Below are 20,956 nucleotides of genomic sequence, written 5' to 3'. Positions count from 1 at the left end.
CTGTTACCTTGAAAGTAAGGTAAAGTTGACATGAGTGAAGCATGAGGAGAATCTCTATGAGTTTCTTAGAGAGATTTTCTGTAGCACGATCTGAGATATAAAATAAGGGAAACTATTCATAAAACATCTCATAGCCGTCTGTACATAAGTGTGGTGTACAACATATCCATGCACAAGACTCTACTAGATATGGGTTTTCAAGCTTGCTAGGACATTGTTGAACCTTAGTATCTAAAACCAAGTTTGTAACGCCCCGAATCTAGTACCCAAAATGCTACACGATGCTCATAACCCCAAAGGACCACAATCTAACCTATGACTGATATCTAAATAGAGAATTGAATAATCTACTTAAATTATGCGGAATATAAGTTGTAAGGCCATAAGGTTCAAAACTGAACTAATACTAAATATAATATAATGTCACTAATGGGGTATAACAATACCCAAAACTGAGATGAACTATCTGAAATATGTTGTAGTTTGAGAACACTCTAGTCTAAAAGCCTCTAAACTGTCTGAAATCTGTGGAGTTGATGGGACATGTCCCCAACTAACTATAGGCTACTAAAATAATAAAGTAATAAAACAACCATGCTATCCTCGAATAATAAGGACTCACTACTAGTCTGGCTTCTAAATGTATGATCTACTAATGACGCTTGGGAACTCATGCTTCTAAACCTTTGGCATAAAACACCATAGCGCAAATGTGTCAGTACGTTGAATGTACTGGTATGCATGTAAGGTGGGCTGAATGCAATGGTTCATATGCATGAACAATAATAACTAACTAAATAATATGAACGTCAGAATACATGCATGAATACATAATTATAACTGAGATCGTGATAACACTGACTCATGAATTCTAATAATATGGGTTTACTGATATCTGAGTACTGATACTGGGATACTGAATATGAATGATTGAATCTACTAAATACTGAGAGACTAATGTTGGATCACTAATACAAAAAAGATTGTTCGAAAAGTTTTGATTATAAGGAACACTTTTGAATGACTATATCTGACTGTCCTGAGTCTGAATACTGATAACATGAGTTTTGTATAATTATATACTATTAACTGAGTACATATCAACATAATTATTGAGTGTGGGTACTGATAACATGAGTGACTGTATCTGACAGTCCTGATACTGATGGAACTAGCTGAGTTTTGCACTGTACTGAGTTAACTATATCTGAAAGTCAAAATTTCTATAGAACTAAACTGAGTTCTATTACTCAAACTGAATGACTGCATCTGAAAATCCTAATATTGTAACTGAAATTATGGGAAGTAGTTATCTAACTAATATACCCCTAATATACTATTATGACTGAGTTGGGGTCCAATCTGTAACCCTAATTAGAAGGGTGTTAATACCACGCCACTGGTAAGGATAAGCTGTAGGTGAGCCTCATCTGATAGTGTCCCCTAAAATAGAATGGTGGGACCCTTATATGAAAGTGTTTATCCACCTCATCAACCCTCACCTGATAGTGTTGATGTATCAACCTATGCTGGCTCTATAGTTCTGGAATGTAAGGATGAGTGTTGAGAATCACACCCTCATTTGACAGCGTATGTTCCCATCCTTGGGTTACTTCAGTTCTAATTCCTACTCCCAACTATATAGACTCTGAACAAGATTAACTAAAGTGTACAACGACTGGGTTTCCTGAATTTTGTGGCTGATGAAATACTACTGATATCTAATAACTGACAGGGTTCACAATGATTTCTGAGATTTACTAAGATTTACATAGATTATTGATGTTACTGAGATGATTGAGTCACTAGATTAGTGAGCTACTGAGATTATTGAGATTTCTGAAATTTCTGAAAAAGACTGGACTGATACTGAATTTACTGAGTTTTTTTGAGTCATGAGACTGACTAAATTCTATTGATCATGGCTTGACTGAGATTATCGTTAAAACATGACATGGCTCAAGACACATAGCTAAATTGTCGGGTATAAGTACCCCCAGGACTCGATAGAATGAAACTGACAAGGCTTGACACTTTTGATCATATGACCATTATCAACAATTCATAATTTCATAGTTGGGAATTTTATGAAGGACATGATCATCATAATATTGTACATGGATAGTAATGCGTATAGACATGACATAATTTCATATTTCTAATCTTATGAACATCTCACCAAGGAATCATAATGCATAGGTTTAGCATGAAAAGCATCTTAATCAAATAGGTATTGCATAACTTAAGAGACATGACATAATCTTGACACATGGAAACTAAGTACTTGATCATCATTCATTCATTGGGGCATATTATCAAACACCATGCATGCACACTTGGGGCATAGGTGTATTCATCAAACTACACATGATAAACCACTCAATTCATGGATTTCATCCTACATACTAACGTGATTTCAAGACAGACACATAATAACCACAACTTGGGAATCATACAATAATACTATCATGATTTCTATCACCCCACAACATAAACACTATAATTTATAGTTCCAAATAGGATTCTTGAGCTTCATGGATATAAATAATCCATGAATGAACATTGTTCATACCTTAGTTCTTGATTCTATAAAGATGGATGGAGAGATTCTTGAATTTGAGTCTTGGATTTGAATCCCTAATTGAAAACCCTAATTTGTTCTTGAGAGAAACCCTATATTTTGGGTGAAATATAGCTGAATCATGTGTTATTAGGTTTATATAGGGTTGAGAAATTGACCCTTTTAACCCTTAGATGCGTATTTTATTTCTGAAAAAAAAATTTGATTTGGCAGGTTGGCGCGACGCTGCGCTATCGCACCGTGTCACTGGAAACTGGGCTGACGGTGTGATGCAGAGCTATCACATTGCCACTTTGTTTGCTACCTAGAAGTTTGGCGCGACGCGCCATAACTGTGAAGTAATACACTGGCGCCACGATGCGCTAATGGCTCAAGTAATACACTGTCTTACTAAAAAGGCTCTAACTCTTCCCCCGAGTGTCGGATTTGGGAAAATTTTGTGTTGATGTAAAGCTTATTGAATTTTTCACATGAAAAAAAATAAAAATCTTGAAAATACCACATGTTTAAAAGTGGATTCATCTTTGAAACAAATTTTTAATATTTCTAAGATGATTTTAAGCTAGGTAGAAGTACGAGGTATTACAGTATTCCTCACCAGGCTAGAGTTCTTGAGGCAGGCTATGATTGTAGGAATGATGATCATTGTATTAGAGAGTTCTCTCGGCATCAGTTGGATGGCTATTTAAGCTCTAATTATGTTCTTGCCATTTTGGTGCTTTAGGAGTCTTTTATAGTGACAGAGATATCAGTCAGAGTTCTTGGGAGTGTCCCTGGTGTGGGATTACTAGTATTTTTTCTCATTCAGATCAGCCTCATGATTGTGTTACCTTCAGTTCAAAATAGTGCACTTGGTACCTCAGTTGATGAATCAGTCGGTTGGTTTGAGTTTGGACCTATTTTGATTTGCTCTCTCTTAGATACATCAAGCATGAGGTTTCAGATTTCACCATTATTGGTGTGCTTTTATTTACCCATATTTTTTTTTCATTGTGTGTATTAGAGTCTTTGTACCCATTGATGATTATATGCCTTGATGAGTTCATATTGATTATTGTGTACCTTGTTATTGAATTCATAATTATGTGACTACCTCCATGGATTATTTCTTTTAGTAGTGGATGAAGTAGATATGTATTGATATTTTCTCTCTATAGTTATACCTTTTGGCTTTGAGTATCATTTATCTTGGCACATTGGCCTTATTATGGCCCTTTAGTGTATATGATATTGATGTTCATTTTGGTACCACATACTCATTATATTGATGTTGATATTTCGGTTGCTATTACTATCATTCTCTAATGTTATTGATATTATTACTTAATGGGATTGATCCTTGCAGGGTAGCTGTTTAGAATAGCGTTATCTTGCTATAATTCTATTTCCTTGTGATCCTTATTTTATGGCTTAAGTAGATATAGCTCGATTTGATAATTTTTTTCCCATAGCGATGTGAGGTTCATTGCTTTCCCTCTTATTTAGCTATGTTATATTGACTTGAGAATGTATTATGATACTGAATGTAAGTTGATCTTCCATGGTTCTGTATGGTTCTAGAGTTGTCAATTTAGTTATATTACTCGTTCTTGAGTTTGAGTCTCTTAGACTTGCCTCTTGTGTTTCAAAGGGATTTGCTTTGGCTATCCCTTTCTACATAGCCCATTTTTGGAGCTTGACCAGCTTTGGGTCCATTTTTCGCTTGTGACTATTTCATTGCCCGATAGCAGTTTGATTTAGACATCGAGAATCCTGGATTCATCTCTTAGATTTATTGGGTTTGTCTCCTAGTTATGGTTTGCCTTGTTATTGGTATGGAGAATGGATGCTCTATTCTTATCGTAATGTGATTCTTGTCTTTTGTGAACTTAGGGAGATAGAGGCAGATGGCCTTCCTATGATTGCTTCTTAAGTTGGTAAATTAAAAATTCTTTATCTTGAGTTGCCTGATTTTTTTGTAGTGGTTTTGACATTGACCTTGGTTTCAAGATTGGAATTTTGCTTCTTCAATAATGGGATTTATCGATGGATCGAGTGATGATTGACCTACTTGTGTGGACTCAAGAAATCCCCATTTCAGAGTTTGTTTGGTAGGCTTGGTGGAGTGTTTTTCCTTGATGATATGAGCCTATGGCTATTCTTTGCCGTGATGGAGTGTTGGATTGGTTAGTTTCCGGCTTGAGTTGCATTTCTCTGAGTTGCTAGAGTTTTTCCATAACTAGTATGATTTGTGGCCTTTATGAGTTCTTGAGTATGCTTTAAAAGTTCATACCCTTCAGCGGATATGGAGTGGATCTCCTGAGTTTTCTGCTTGTGATTTATCCTCTACTATGATTTTGTTCTTCAACTATATTTCAATTTTTGCCCAACATGATTTGGTACAAATATGTCTGATTCAGACAGTATGGCCGATGTGCATATTTGACCTCGATTTGGATTTGTTAGCTCAAATTTGGATTTGACACCTTGGGATGGAATTTAGAAGTTATGATGGAGTTGGAGTATAATGCCTACCCGCCTTCAGATTTTGTTTAGGTAGTTGAGACCTAGCAGTTCAGCGTTGATGTTGAGATTTCAGCTTGGAGATATAAGTGTGAGTGCAACCTTTATTTTAGATTTGTCTTAGTTTGAATTTTATTGATAGGCTTGTTGAGCCTACTCCATGGCTGCCTATTTGATTTTCTCAACTTTAAATGGATTATAGTTGATAATTGTTTAGATGATAGCCCATAGACCCGATATTGGTTCTTTCAGTTTTAACCACGATTCATCAATTTTCATTTGGGAATTTTGGATGATAAACTTAGTGGGAGTAGTATACTTGAGTTGGATTCAATATGATTTTATTCTCGGTTGATGGAACATCCTGGAGCGGATCATTTAGTGATGAGTAGTCCTACCTTGATCTTCTAGATTCCAGTTTTGATTACTATCCGAATTGATTGTAGTATTGGCATAGGTTGTATTTCTTGATTATCTCTATTCATGTTCTCGGATTCTTATAAGCTTATTCTCATGGTTGTCGTATGGAATTTTAGTAGACTAGCTTTAGTTCATGGAGTTCTCAGTGATGAGATTGAGCAAACAAGACTCAGGTGATTTTTTTCTTAGTTTGGAGTAGATAGAAAGTATGGATTAGTAAGAAAATGTTATATTTAAAAATAGAGTCGGTGGTATGACTCATGCCTTGGTTTGCTTTTGGATTGGATAAGCATTGAATTCCTTGATCATGCCTTGGTTTTCACCCATTTCTTAAGGGTTGTGATTCTTTGATCATGAATGAGCATTCGATTGACCTTGGAAATGTGATTTTCGTAAGTGGGATCCACTTGGGGGTTTGATGTCATCTTTGAACCAGAAGCACAATGGTGCAATATGGGTATCATTATTCTCATATTGATGAGTAGATTATAATTTTAATAGAATGATGATATTTTAATATTGTGAAATAAAGACAAAGTTTTGGTGAATGATTTAAGGATTTGCGGTTCAACTTTGAGGTAGGATTCCTTCTACTCTTCTCCATAAGATGATGTGTGTTATATATTACGTGAGAACGTGAATGTTAAGTTTGATTATGGGTAGAATTACTAAATCTTGATTATTAAAGTTTGGAGATTTGACTCATAAGGTGAAATGCTTAGTACTCTTTTAGAATCCTAGTGCCTTCTCCCTAGATTGAGCTAATTCATAGAATAAATTTGATATGATGCTAGGTTTGGGATGTGATTTAAGTGTTGGAAATATGGTTAGTATTATTAACCTTAGTTGGGCTATTCTAGAGATCTTGAAATTGTAGTTTAGGGGAGTTGACTTGAAAGCCCATGTTTCTAGACGAAGTTCCTAGCTTAGGATTGGTTATGACTTACTTGACATCTAGAAGTTGAAATAGATACCTTAGCGTAGTTTGGGGTATGAACTGCCTAAATATTGAAATTGAGGATTAGAAGTGGGTTCTTTTGTTGCACCTTAGGCCAAGACTTGTGTTAGCCCATGTAGACTTATTGGTGGATTTTAGGCAAAGTTGAGACTAGTAAGCCATTAGTATAAGGTTACATTGCAACTTAGTGAGTCGTGATGTTTTTTCCTTGGATAATGATTAATGGCTTACGGCCATAATATTCCTCTTAGTTATGATATTGGGTCTTTAGAGATATTCTTTCCTCTTAGTATAATATTGAGCCTTTAGAGATGTTATTGTCTCTTAGATCTGATATTGGGCCTTTAGAAATGTTGCGTTCTCTTAGATATGATATTGAGCCTTTAGAGATGTTATTTCCTCTTAGATATTATATTAGGTCTTTAGAGATGTTACTTCTTCTTAGATATGATATTGGGCTCTTAGAGATGTTACTTTCTCTTAGATATGATATTAGGCCTACAGAGATAATGTAATTCTCTTAGATTTAATATTTGGCCTATAGAGATGATATTCCTCTTAAATGTGTATTTGGCCAATAGTGATGATATTCCTCTTTGACGTGATATTTGGCCTGTAGAGATGATACTTTCTCATAGTTATGATATGTGGCCTATAGATGCGATATGCCTTATAGATATGATATGTACCTTCTAGAAGTAAGTGCCTCCTAGATGTGAGAAGCTTATTGATATATTATGCCTCCTAGATATGAGATGCTTATTGATATATTATGCCTCCTAGATATGAGATGCTTATTGATATATTATGTCTCCTAGATATGATATTCTTATTGATATATTATGCCTGCTAAATGTGAGATGCCACCTATATGTAAGATTATTACATATACGCTTTATGGATTATAGAAATGTTATGTCTCGTAAATATGCTATGGCTTATAGATATAAGATTATTTATAGTCATGATTATTGATATGGGTTTCGGATATGTATATGGGACAAAGGTCGTGGTTATGATGTTATGATTATTGCGGACACATTATTGGGCTCAAGGTCGTGTTATAGTATGAGTTGACTATCCAGAAAGTTTATCCTTGTAAAGGATTGTAATTTATTGATATGTTATTCTCATGGTTCATTGTATGAATACTGGTGATGGAATACATAGATTCAGTACATTCATGATCGTTGCATCGATGATTGATACGATTCCAATAAGATTGTTATTTTTGTCACTAACTAAGGGTTAAAGCCCACTTTTTCTACCTTAAAATGGATTTTTTCATAATAATAAATGCCCATCTTAATAAATAACTTATATGTAAAAGAGATTAATAATGATGTTTTAAAAGATGTGATTAAGAAAAATCTCAGTTGATGATTTGATACTACTAATTACTCCGATCGTAAGAGATTCCGACCCTTTCGACACTTTTACAATGATTTAGTCCCGAAGTTCACTCCAAGCAATAGACTTATGGATTTATACTCTATTATCTATGGCTTAAGTCCGTGCACCTATTATATATCTAAATACATATCTCTCAGGTATGGGATGGAGGAAGATGTTGTATTGATAATATAAATTTTAGGTAAAACCCGATTATAGCTATAATATTCATGTTATGTGTATATACTTATAGATAATGTGACATTGATGATGAACGATGAATTATAGAAATATCTCTCCCTTGCTTCTCTTTATTTGTTTATTTAATTTAACCCTCATAGGGCTTACCCTTTACTTTAACCCTTGTGGGGCTTGATCTCTTTTATTGACATTGATGTGGATATTTTGATAATATGATGATACCTATAAAGGCCAAAGAATATTATGATGATGTGATGATATCCAACAAGGTTGAAGAATATTATTGTTATGTGATGATACCCGGAAAGGCCTGAGTATATTATGATGATATGATGATACCCAGCAAGGTCAGAGAAATTAAAATGATGCATTGATACCCGTAAGTATAGATGATGGTTATGATGATGTATGGATACTCGGCAAGGCCAGAGGACGATTATATTAATATACCTATGTGTGCCTATACCAGTTCGAGTCCCATTAGCCCTATGTATTATAATTATATATACCCGGCAAGGCCAAAGGATGATTATGATGATGATGGCAATTATGATAATGATTATGATGATGAAGATTATGGATTGTGAATTATGTTGCATTCATCTTTGCATACGCATTGCCTATCACTAGTATGCACCTATATCTATCAGCTCATATGTATAGGTGATGACTATGTCTTGTGGCATGTTGTACGTTGATTGAACCTTCTGAGCCTGGGGTAGTGGGGGCACATAAAAAGTTCATCTAGGTATTTGGTTGTCCGGACTAACCGATTACTCACGTTGTTATTCTTATTGCTATTATCATCGTTATGATCATTGTTATGGCTAGTTTATGACAGATTGGTCATTGATTTATCATCAAGAATTGAGGTATGATTCTGACCTTTTTTATCTTATGATTAGATTACTTATGCATGACCAACTAACGATGTGATATATAGATTAGAACCCTGAGTATTCTAGCACTAGCTCCTTCTATGATTATGAGGTCTTAAATAGCTAGTCTGATGATTTAGGTTGTACATTATATATATATATATATATGCATACTTAGCTATATGTATCTATGGGATTACTATATATCCTTTGTTTTCTTCATTTACTTGGATTATATACTCATTCCTTGGCCTTATATACTTATATATATCTTTCTTCCACTTTTACTTAGTGTATTGGTCAGTGATACATGGTATAGTATTGAGATTTCTAAGTATGGCTGGAAAAAGATAGTGCATTCTTACTACTTTCTTAGCCTTAATATATTAGTCTCTCAGATATGAATAGGATAGTTTATCTTTATTATCTCATTGGTTGTCTTATATTATTGATGTACATTTGGGTGTAGTCTTCTATTCTATTTATATGTTGTATATATATCTACTTTATTTTTGGAGGTCATCCGGTAGTTGCCTACTGAGTACCACATGTTTGGTACTCATACTAAACTTCTATAGCCTGTAGATCATAGTATGGGTTATCTTCGTTGATGTGTGCATCGTGTGGAGCAGCTATGGTTAAAGACTTAGAGTGAGCTCCTGACGTTTAGAGTATTACTTATCACTCTCTTATGTACTTGACTAATCTCTATGTTGTATTCGGAGATAAGTTGTAATAATATAATTCCCTTAGTATTTCACTTTGTACTCTTGTTATATTAGCATCTCTTGTATTGATACCACCAGGTTTTGAAATTATATTGTGTAATTGATCTTGTATTTCAGATATTTTGCATTCTTTCCTTTATCTATTTGAGTAGTCTGTTACTATCCATTTCGGATTACAGGCTTGGCTTGCCTACTGGTGGGTTATAGTAGGCACCATCATGACCTGAGAAATTGGGTAGTGACATTTGTAAAGAAAGGAAATCTTAGTCTAAGGTTAATTGGACTTTTTGAGAATCTTGAGAAGTTTGGATATGTGGCAGTTGGCTAGCTTGGCCTCAACTTTTGTCAGATATTCACCTGATATTTCATGTCTCTATATTGAAGCGATATTAAATTAATGATTGTCATATGATCCGGTGGGATTCATTTGTATTAGATCATATTTTTCCTTTGAGGAGTAGCGTATTGTTATTTTTCGATAGGAGGAATAGAAAGTTAAGATCCAAATTTATTGATTTTGTAAAGGTTCAGTAAAGACATCACCCAATTGAGGAGGCTACATAGGAGGTTGATTATGATATAAAGAGTAGATAACCCCAGCTTTTTACTAATTCGGGTACTTTATTTATTTTTTCATTCAAGGAAGAATGTGTGTTTTAGTGGAGGATAATGTAACAACTTTTACTGTGATTCTTAGCTTATCTATTATTTGACTATTTTTTCCTTTTCCATACTTGTTCTATATCATTTATGAGTTGTGAAAATGGTTGGCACGGTCCCCAAAGTGTTTAGGAGTGATTTGAGTGAGTTATAGGTATTGAATAGCCTTAAAAGTGATTAGTTTGACTTTGTCAACATTTTGTGATTCAAGCATCGAATTGTAATTTTGTTAGTTTCATTAGATTTGGGATGAGATTTTTGGATTAGTACTGAGGTTGGTTTAGGTTTTGAGTCTTTATATTGAATTTTGACCTCTTAGATGAGAAACTAGTTAAAATAATTTAAAAGAGGTTTTAGGGGTTAAATTACTAAAAATGATGTCTTTTAGTAAATTTGATGGTTCATTGAGTCTGAAATATCAAAATTAACCCAGTAGCATAACTGATTTATTTTTGTGGGGTTCTAAATAAATCTCGAGTATCCATTCAGAAGATTTCAAACCATTCCCTTTAGCTGAACTATTGCATTTGATACAGCAATAGTTATTTCTTTGCGTTCATGGGTGCCCTTTTATATTTTCAAAGAAGGATATTTTTTTAATCTCAATCGTGGAGGTAGGGCCACATTCTCAAAGAGCTGGAGTTCTTGGTCACTGCAAAGGTTGGTGATCGCATTTGTGAAGGTTTAAAAGTTTGGGTCAGGTTCAATCACCAATCGTGGTCGTGGTGTTCTAACTACATTTGCAGAAGTTTGGCTCAGGTCAGCCTTGTATTTATGACAAGGGGCGCATTCGCGAAGTCCATTTAATCCCTGGGCAGTATTTAAATCTCTTTCCATGATTTTTGTCCATTTTCACTATTTTGAACTTAGAGAACTCAATTTTAAGAGTTTCAACGAGGGATTTTCATCAAAAGTGTTTTGGTAAGCTTCTAAACATTTTTTGAATTATTATTGTATTGAGTTTATCTCAAAAACAACTTCTAAATTCGTATTTTAAACTTGGAATTCTTGGGTTTTACCTAATAAAGTGAGAAAATGGGTCGATTTCTACTTATTTTTTTGGGTTTTCATATTTAGACTCCTTAAAGTATGAAAAATTTGATTACTTAACAAAAAATTTAGTTTTACCCTTTTCCTTTGAAGTCGATATTTCAAATATATTTTTTGGATTCGGAAGGAAAGTAGTTAATATGGATATCATTGGACTTGTTTGACGTATAGATTGTGTTTTTGAAATATTAGGTTTGTTTTGAGACTACACGAAAGGTAAAAGATCCTAGTTGAAGGGTCTAGCTCATGTTTCAATTTTTTAAAGTAGGCTATAGCTTAACTTTCTTCAGACTGGTCTGGGTAGTTAATCATTAATGTAAAGTATGCTATAGGTTGGGGATTTTACAATGAAATTCGTCTTTTGAAACCATTATTATATCTTGTCGTCTGTATGGAGACTTATGTGAACTTGGTTGTTAATTTAAGAGATTATTATTACTCAGATTCTTGAATGGAGGCTGGTATTGGTCTTGTTTGAGTATTATTTACCATTATTATATTGTGGAGTACGAGCAAGGGCTTGATTTGATATTATTAGTGTCTCACATTACTTTTTATTACCGTGGTTCCATGCGATAGCTTATAGCATGATTTTATTGAGATGTGAGGAAATTTGAGCTTATTTGATAACATTATTGAATTGATTCATTACATGCTATTGTTTTTGTTATGAGTATGCCTCTTTATTTCATTCATCCAAATACATGAGATTATTAATATAGAGAAACACTTATTTTGAAATAAAAGAAGACACTTTGCAGACCATCTTAACCAAGGGATATATTGGAAAGGTTGATTAAGATTGGATTGTGATACTGTAATAGTATAAGACTTGAAATCTTATGCTCGAAAGGTGTATAAGAAGGATTACACGATGGCTTACGTCATTTGATCATACCATTGCATCGCATTTCATCACTTGCATTTCTATTATGTTATTGTGATCTTGTATTTGTCTTTTTCTTATATATTCGTGTATGGTTATTTCTTATATAGATATTATATTTGTAAGATTATCGGGAGATACAGTTTGAGCCATTGTTGGAAACTTTTGTGTGCAGGTAGAAGTGTGCTCATAGTATTCTTTAGTACAAGTGGACCATACTTACTCCTACTTTATTATTCTTTCAGTATAGATCCTAATATGAGTGCTACCTACAATGCGTGACATCAGGTGGTACATTTGAGGTTGATTCAGAATTTGGGTAAGCTCGTTGTTCGGGTCTTCAGTTCTTACTTCATCTTATTCACTATGTCTTTATTTTTTCTTAGTCAGAGACACATTTTTGTAATCTGTACTCTTTATTTTTATTAGAGCTCTTTTGTCATGATATCAGATTATGGGATTTGGAGTATATTTTGTTCAATTTCAGATATAATCTATTTATATAGTTATGGCATAACTTCCTTATGAAGTGTCATTTATTTTTTTTTGCATTTTTTTGTATTAATATTGAGCTTACCTTCCTAGAATTTGGATGGGTAGGTGCCATCATGACCTCGAATTTTGAGTCATGATAAAAAATGTATAGAAAATGAATTCATAATCATGGTATAATTGAAACACCCCAAATCTTGGACCCTTGCAAAATTTCCTTGGTTTTGGACTTACTGGACTTGGTACGACTCAAGGGTACCAATTGTACCCTTAAATATGATTTATGGGGTGGATTGAGGGTTCAATCGTATGCTAGGCAGTTTACTTGGCTTGGTTACTTCCAAAGGTATGACTCATTATGGTACGAGTTATGTAGGAACATACGAGTGGTGCAAGGCAAATCGTATGGTGTTTGATTAGCTTGTCTTATGAATCTGCCCATGGTACGGTTGGTGGATGTGATTTGGCGTACCACTTGTACCCTTAGGTATGAGTTAAGAAGGTGTGAGTCGTATAGAAACCACTAGGTAGGGTCTTGGGAAGGTCTTGGGTATGAGTTGGGGTATCACTCATACCCTAGGAAATGGATGGTATAGGTGAGTCGTACCCATGGACGTGGCTTATTTTAATTTTAAGTCAAAGGTAGTCCAGACATTTCCTACTTCAAATTCCTTATGTCCTCACATTATATAATCTGTGGTGACCCTTCATAAGACTTGTTAAAGGATTAAAACACTTCAAATACTCTCTCAAACTCATACTTAAAGATTGGAGACTAAGGTTTCTCAAGTGTTCTTCAAAGGGGCTCAAGAGTCATATTTCTCTTTGAAATATTCTTGTATAAGGAGTGTACTCCTTCCCTCATTGTTAGTTCCAATTAAAGCCATGTGTATTGCATTATAAACATTGATTTATGAATCATGAATGGTGGTTTTGGAAATATATTTTAAGGGTTTTCATGCATATTGTTTGGTATTGGTTTAAAATATGTTTTTACATATTTTTGGTAATGGTTTGCATATGTGGGTGTTGGTAGGTTATGGTTTAACAAATGGGTCTTGATTAACCCTAGTTATGGTAGTTTATACTTTGGTTTTGGTAAAGGTATGCCCTCAACATGTTCGATAAAATGCCTAAAATAATGTTTTCACTCTATTATTGAACTTTTATTGGAACTCTTTTATGGTTTGGCTTGGTAATGGAACTCTAAATGGATTTAGATGGTCTTACAGGTTTAAATGGTTTAAATGATATAAATGCTTTAAATGTTTGGCATGATCTAAAATGATTTGGAATGGTTTAAAGGATAAAGGTTTTGATGGTCATGGTTGGCCTATTTTGAAAAACATATGGGATACATGGAAATCCCCTAAGTGAATGCATTAATGGAATTGGTTTGAATAATGGTTATGGCTTAATTGGTTATGCTTTTGGAGTACATGAAAATCCCTCAAGTGTTTTATTATGGTTAATGGAAGGGTACATGGAATCCCTTAAACCTATATATGGTTTGCTATGGACAAAATTTACAAGTATAGTCGGTATGACGATACCACTACAAATGGCCTTGGTTAATAAATGGTTAATGGATTGGTTGGTTGAGTAGTAATGGTTTTCATTGGACAATAATGGCGGGGTGTGTAGCAAAGTCGTAAAGCGTGGAGGTCCCGGAGGGACTAAATTGAAAACTCATATTTGCCGATGTGAGGTTTGATCCAAGTGACCGTGTACATGATGTCACACTTTATATTTGGGGTATGTACTAGTCATCCCAGGTTTTCTTCCTTGGTCGTACAACTTCATGCACTGGGGCCCTTTCAGTAGGGGAGCTCATATAGCCCATGGATGGTTTAGGACGGCAAAGCTACACAACCCAGGTAAAGGTTTTAATAGCATACTAAACCCGATTCCATTTTCTGGTATGTTTATATATTTATATTTATGGTTGTATGCATTATGGATGATTTTACTTGGTTTTATAAATATATAAATTCTATCCTTATCCTAAGTGCATGCTAGTGTTCACCCACTAACCCGTCTTCGGGCGGCTGTATACCCGTGCTATGCAGGGACCGACCATTATGCTTCTTCTACTTAGTGATCGAATTCAGGGATGGTCGATATTGAATTAAAGTGGTGAGCTTCCAGAGTTTGGAAGGCATCTATTTCATGTCATGGTTTACTATACATATTTCTTGTCTTTCATAGACTTTGATTTTTGGCTATGGTCGGGGGCATGTCCCGACTAGGTACTCCTTGATTGGTTTAGAGGCTTTGTGTGGACAACTGTGAACTTGAGTATGGTATGGATTGGTGATGTTTCATATATATATATATATACACACACACTTGGTTTTGGTTGGGCTATTGGTTAGATTTTGAGTAGTTGGACTTGGTTGGGTTGGTCTCGTATGTAGGCTTATCCCAAGTCACCACATGGTTAAATATGCTATCTTATTAAATGTTTAGACTTCAGCCGACTCAAGGTATGCATTTGGTGGTCGGGTTGGATAATAGGGGCAGTTTTCGGTCCTGGTTGCGCTTGGGATTCCATTACGACAAGACCCTGGTTCGGGTCGTGTCAATCATACTAATTCTTAAATATTGAAAATAACATAATTTAAAATATTTTGTTCTTTCCCTAAATCATAGAAATCATAAAAGTGTATTCTTAATTCAATCTTGGGCATGAGAGTGAAAGGATACCCTCATTGAAACTCCGCATAACTGATTACTACAAATTATTGAATTAGAACATGGAGGGCTTGAACCTAGGCTGGAAGCCTTGAGAAGACTTGAGATCTTTTATTTCAAACTTAGGGAATTTAATCGATTGAGTGAGAAGTGATTAGGGGTAATAGTCTAATAAACCCCTTTAAAAGATACAAAACGGCATATTATAGGGGTTAAAAATAGGAAAAGACCAAACAATTCTTTAAAAATTATGCATAAAGTGTTGGTGTCAAATACCATAACTCTTATCATAAGTCATGGCTTGGTAGCATGAGTCATGGTATAATTCGTGGTTTCAGATATTTTTTAACACTTCTCTGGACGGAAGGTACGAGTTTGGGTACAACTCGTACTTTAAAGTTATGATCACTGCAATCACTGGTTTGCAGTGCTTCGCCAAAACATCCATAATTTTTACCCCAAATTGAATTGACGAACGGTCGATCACGTTGGAAAGTAGACTCATCTTTAATTTGGTGGGTAATGGAACCATAAATCTTTATATAGAAGGAGTAATGATCATTTTAGTTAACCCTAGTAGAATCTTACACAAAAGCTTTATTAGTAGAGGAATTTTTTACTCAATTTTGCATTAGAAAATTCTTATGACTTTAAATCACATTCAATACCCATATTATACTTAAAGATGTAGTTCTTGATAGTTGATATATCATGGAATTGGGAAAAGACTATTTTTGACGACTACTGAGATTGGATAGGCATCTTACAAGTCATTGTATGACTCATAAGTGGATACCATGACTCGCAGTCTTAGTCAAGGTGCATGGAAAGAATTTTCAAATCTTTGAAATTTCTCCTTGTTCATTAGTATGAGTCAATGCACGACTCGCACATTGCTCCCACAACTCGTGGTTTGAGTCGTGGAGTATGAAATTCTTGAAAGGTCTAGAAAGCTTACCATGAGTCAACCTACGACTTGTGTCTCATTGTACAATTTGTTTAATGAGTCATACTGTTCTGAAACTTTGATTGTTAAGCTAGTTTACTGAGCTAGGTCTGGGTTTCAGTTATAAAAAATGTTTTGAGGTGTTATCCTAAGTGTGGAGTAGTGTCGCTCCTATGAAATTGTGAGAAATTTCTAGAGCACACATGAATATTAGGACGCATGTATGGCCTCTTAGCGCAAAACCGTGATAACAACAAAGATTGTGTGAGTATAATATAATAGAATAAGACCCTGAGCTTACAGAAGAATTTTTGGTTTATAGAAGTTCTAAACTTCATCAATTACTCGGTAAGTTAAATCTTATTTTATTTACGAGACAGCAGACTTGACGCATTGTACTCATGTGAAAAAATCAACAAAACTTCATACTTCGTTCTACTCTTAATTATTATTATTTTGAGATATATGAAGAATGTTCGGAAAAGATAATGTTAGTATCTCAAAAATATAATATCTCAAATGAAATTTCTATCATTGAATTTGGTCAATTCTTGACTCCTTCAATATCTTTAACTCCCTATTATTTGGCATAACAGTAATATTTTTGGCTTTATTGTTTAGTCATAATTTTGGCAATTAAATTGTTTTTATTTCCACTAATTTTAGTAACCTCTTGATAAGGCTTTATTATGACCTTTGAAATTTATCATTATTCTAAGTATAAATAATATAAATATCAACCATTTAAAAGTAATTACACTCTCTCACTTTTTAAATTAATTTACTTTCTCTCCCTATTAATATACATAACATAGCCGATATATACATAGCATTCTAATGTATATGTGAAATTTTTGAAATATGTTTAGGAAGTTTGAATTTTTTGTAATATTAAAAATATAAGTTGTGTATTTGTATAATTTTTAGTTATTCTCTGAAGTTGTGGATCTTATATGTGTTACAGAAGTCTTTTCATTTGGCAGTGCAAAAGAAAAGAAAAAATTCTTCAATATATTTCTACTCCTTTTCTTTCGGTCATTTTTCCATTTTTTATATGTTTTCTGAATCTTTTGTTAATCCTTGTTAGATTCTGACTTTTAATTTATATTAGACGAGCTTGTTGAATCCTAAAATATATATTTATACCGAGTAAAATATTCGTAAGAATAATGTCACTTCATATGCCTCAAGCTATGATGAGTTCCCAACATATTCGTGTTTAAGTATTTTCTGTAAGATTTTTAATAATAACCATTTAGTTACTGTATGAGAAACAAGTTAATATATGAATAACTTAGTTACTCATGTAGTAATTTTATACATTGATGGTTAATAAATAGGATTAAATTTATTCATGTATTAGCTGTATACAATATTTGGTGATAGGTTTTAAATATTGTGTAAAAATTATTCATTTATTAATTTTATACAGTGTTTGGTTATGTTTTTGTATAATTCTACATAAGTAATATTTACATGACTTATGAATAAATCTATGTATAATTTTATTCAGAGTAAAAGATGGAATAAATTATATAGGTATTAACTATACACAGATTAAAACAACAAACTTATACATTTATCCCTGTCAATTACTTTTAAAATCATATTTATTTTATGTAGAAATAAATTACTTAAATTTTTTACTTAAGTTTCTACTATTACATAAAATTTCAATTCTCAAAAATAATTATAAAAATCTCATTTTACAATTTTTCTCAAAAAATACCTATAATCAAGCAACTTGAATGTCTCTGCAATCTCTTAACTAATCACAATTTTCTCATAATTTTTTAAATTAATATAAAATCATTTTCCCTTTCTCTCTCATCGATAGTTTTGGAAAAAACTACTGGAACAGAAATTCCTATTCTTTTCAGCTAATTAGATCTTCTCCTCAATTTCACTCTACTTTTATCTTCTTCTTCTCCGTATTTATTAATTTTCTCTCTTTCTCGCAGTTGTAATTATTTTTTACTTCAATTTTTCTCTCTTTCTTTCATTAGGGCTGATTTTTCTTCGTATTTTTTCACTTGGGTTGTGAAAAATTTTTGCTTGATTTAGTTTTCTTCGGTCAAAATTAGGGTTTCGAATTGATTGTTGAATTGGGAATTTTGGAGGAAGTTTTTATTTGCTTGAGATGATAATAAAGAAGAGCTTGAAAATGATAATGTCGAGTTTGAAACAGTGTATATCAAGAGTTATGTATAACGGCGTATAACGGTGTATTTTGAGTGGTTTATACATTGAAGGCATTATGTTATTTATAATCTAATACATAGCACAGGTATGTATATGTATTGAATTTGATATTTCTGAGAGTTTTATGTCATACGATATACATAATTGTGTTATGTATATGTTTGACCTACACACCATTGGATTGTATTATTTTAAAATCATATATATATAATAGAGTTATGTATATGTATGTCATACAAACTGCTGAATTGTTTTATTTTTAACCCATATACATAGCACGCTATGTATATAGAAAAATGCTAGCCATTGCTTATGTCAAATTTCATATACATAGCACTATCTACGTATATGGAAGAATGTTAGTCATTGCTCATCTATATTGTCAGTATTAAAAAGTTTTGTTTAAGTTTTGTTGCATATTAAATTAATATTGCTTTGCAATGTATATTATTACAGGGAATACAATTCAGATGCAATTGTCAAAATCAACTCGAAAATTCTCAATCTCTAATTTTGATTGTGGAAATTGATTTGGTATTCTTAAAATTTTGAAATTGAAAAGTTATTACTAAATTTAAGGGATTCATTAATCATAATTTAATAAATATAACGTTAATCCAATATGGATTTAAGGCAGATGCTTTATTTTCTTAATTATCGTTAAATCAGTTAGTTCATATACATAAGTTGTAATGTATATCGGTATCCAGTTATGTACATGAATAATTAAAATTTGGGAGAGAAAAAAATTAAATAAGAAAATCGGGAGAGAGGATAATTAAGAAGCAAACTAGTGAAATTTATGTTATTTACCCTTTATTTAATAGTTGTATTTGTATTTATTCCCACGTAAAAAAAATTTTCGCTACAATATTAGTTTGTATTTATTTGTATTATTCTGATTATTGTGAAGCAGATTAGTAATTTTGCTTGGAATGATTCCTCAGCTTTATTAACATTTTGCTTCTTTTGCAAAGGCCATACCCTCCGTCAATGTAACTTTGCAAAGCCAATGATTATAAAATCTTGACCTGAATTTTTACTTTTTTAAAAAAGAATCAACAAATTTGCTAGCATGGAGAAAAAGACGTCATCAGATTGTTGAATCAAAGTGATTTAATTAATACTAATACTTGTGAATAATGTACAAGGAAAAAGATGAAAAGGATTTTTCTGTCTTTTGAATAATCTTTTTAAATAATACTTATTTACAATTTTTTGTTTGTAATAACTATTTATTGTAATTCATACATAACTAATACTTGCATAAGTTATACCTACACAACTAAAACATGCATAACTAATACCTACATAACTAACTCTTTCATAACTCAAACCAATAACCAAACCTAATAGCTTAAATCAAAGTCTATACATATAATTCGAATACTTTACATTAACTAATAGCCTGATACCACTCAAAACATTTCTGTATGGTCTTCAATTCATATCAACAGTAGAAGAAGTTGGTTCCTCCTAAGTCCACTCTTTCTGGGATAGACAACGTAAAAATCTATCTCCTGCTATCCCAAGCCTTTTTCCTGTCGGCTCAACTAAAATTTCACTTTTCTTTTGGTATTGATAAATGATTTTCTCCCAACTTACTCGCACTCTTTCCAAAACAGACATTCATATTTTTCCATTCCTTTCTAGTTTTCTCGGTGTAAGGTTTAAATCAGTTAGCATTCCAATGTATGAATTTGAAAATAGAGAGACGGTACTCATTTGGAAATTTCTCTCCAAAAGATGCAAAATCATTTGAGAACTATTTGTCTTACATCTTAGAAGAAAAACCTCTAATACTTTGCTAATACAAAATACAACAAAGATGATCATTTCACCATCAACAACCTATCCCACAAGGAAAAGTTCATTGCTCATCTTCAGTTGAATGCATTGGACGAGGCTTAGTCGGTACAAAAATTATATCAACAGTCTTCCCCTTTAGTTCCCGAATTAATTCAACTCTATGCAACATATGCATAGAATAGTATTTAGAATGGCATGTTAGTTGTAAGGTCTACAATATAGAAAATAAAAGTACTTAGAATGACATGTTAGTTTGTAAGGTTTGCAATATGGAATATCAGTTGCAAGGTACTAAAACGAAAAGTTGATAACAAGATTTCTACCTGTGAATAGCACGGATAAAGAATGAAAAGGAAGTTGCTGCAGAAAAAAGAAAACGGTGAAACATTAGAAGATACATCCAACCATTGGACAAACCTTAGCGGAGAATCATTTGACTTCGTAAATGCACGTAGGCTGTAAGCAACAACATAATACCAGAATTTAGAGATATCACATTTCAGGGACAGACATAAATTGCATAAAAAATTATTTTTGAGTAAAGAGTTCTGTTGGAG

Source organism: Capsicum annuum, chromosome 11 (assembly GCF_002878395.1).
Source record: "Capsicum annuum cultivar UCD-10X-F1 chromosome 11, UCD10Xv1.1, whole genome shotgun sequence".
Lineage (NCBI taxonomy): Eukaryota > Viridiplantae > Streptophyta > Magnoliopsida > Solanales > Solanaceae > Capsicum > Capsicum annuum.
The sequence above is the reverse complement of the archived record's forward strand: the minus strand, read 5'-3'. Positions refer to the sequence as shown.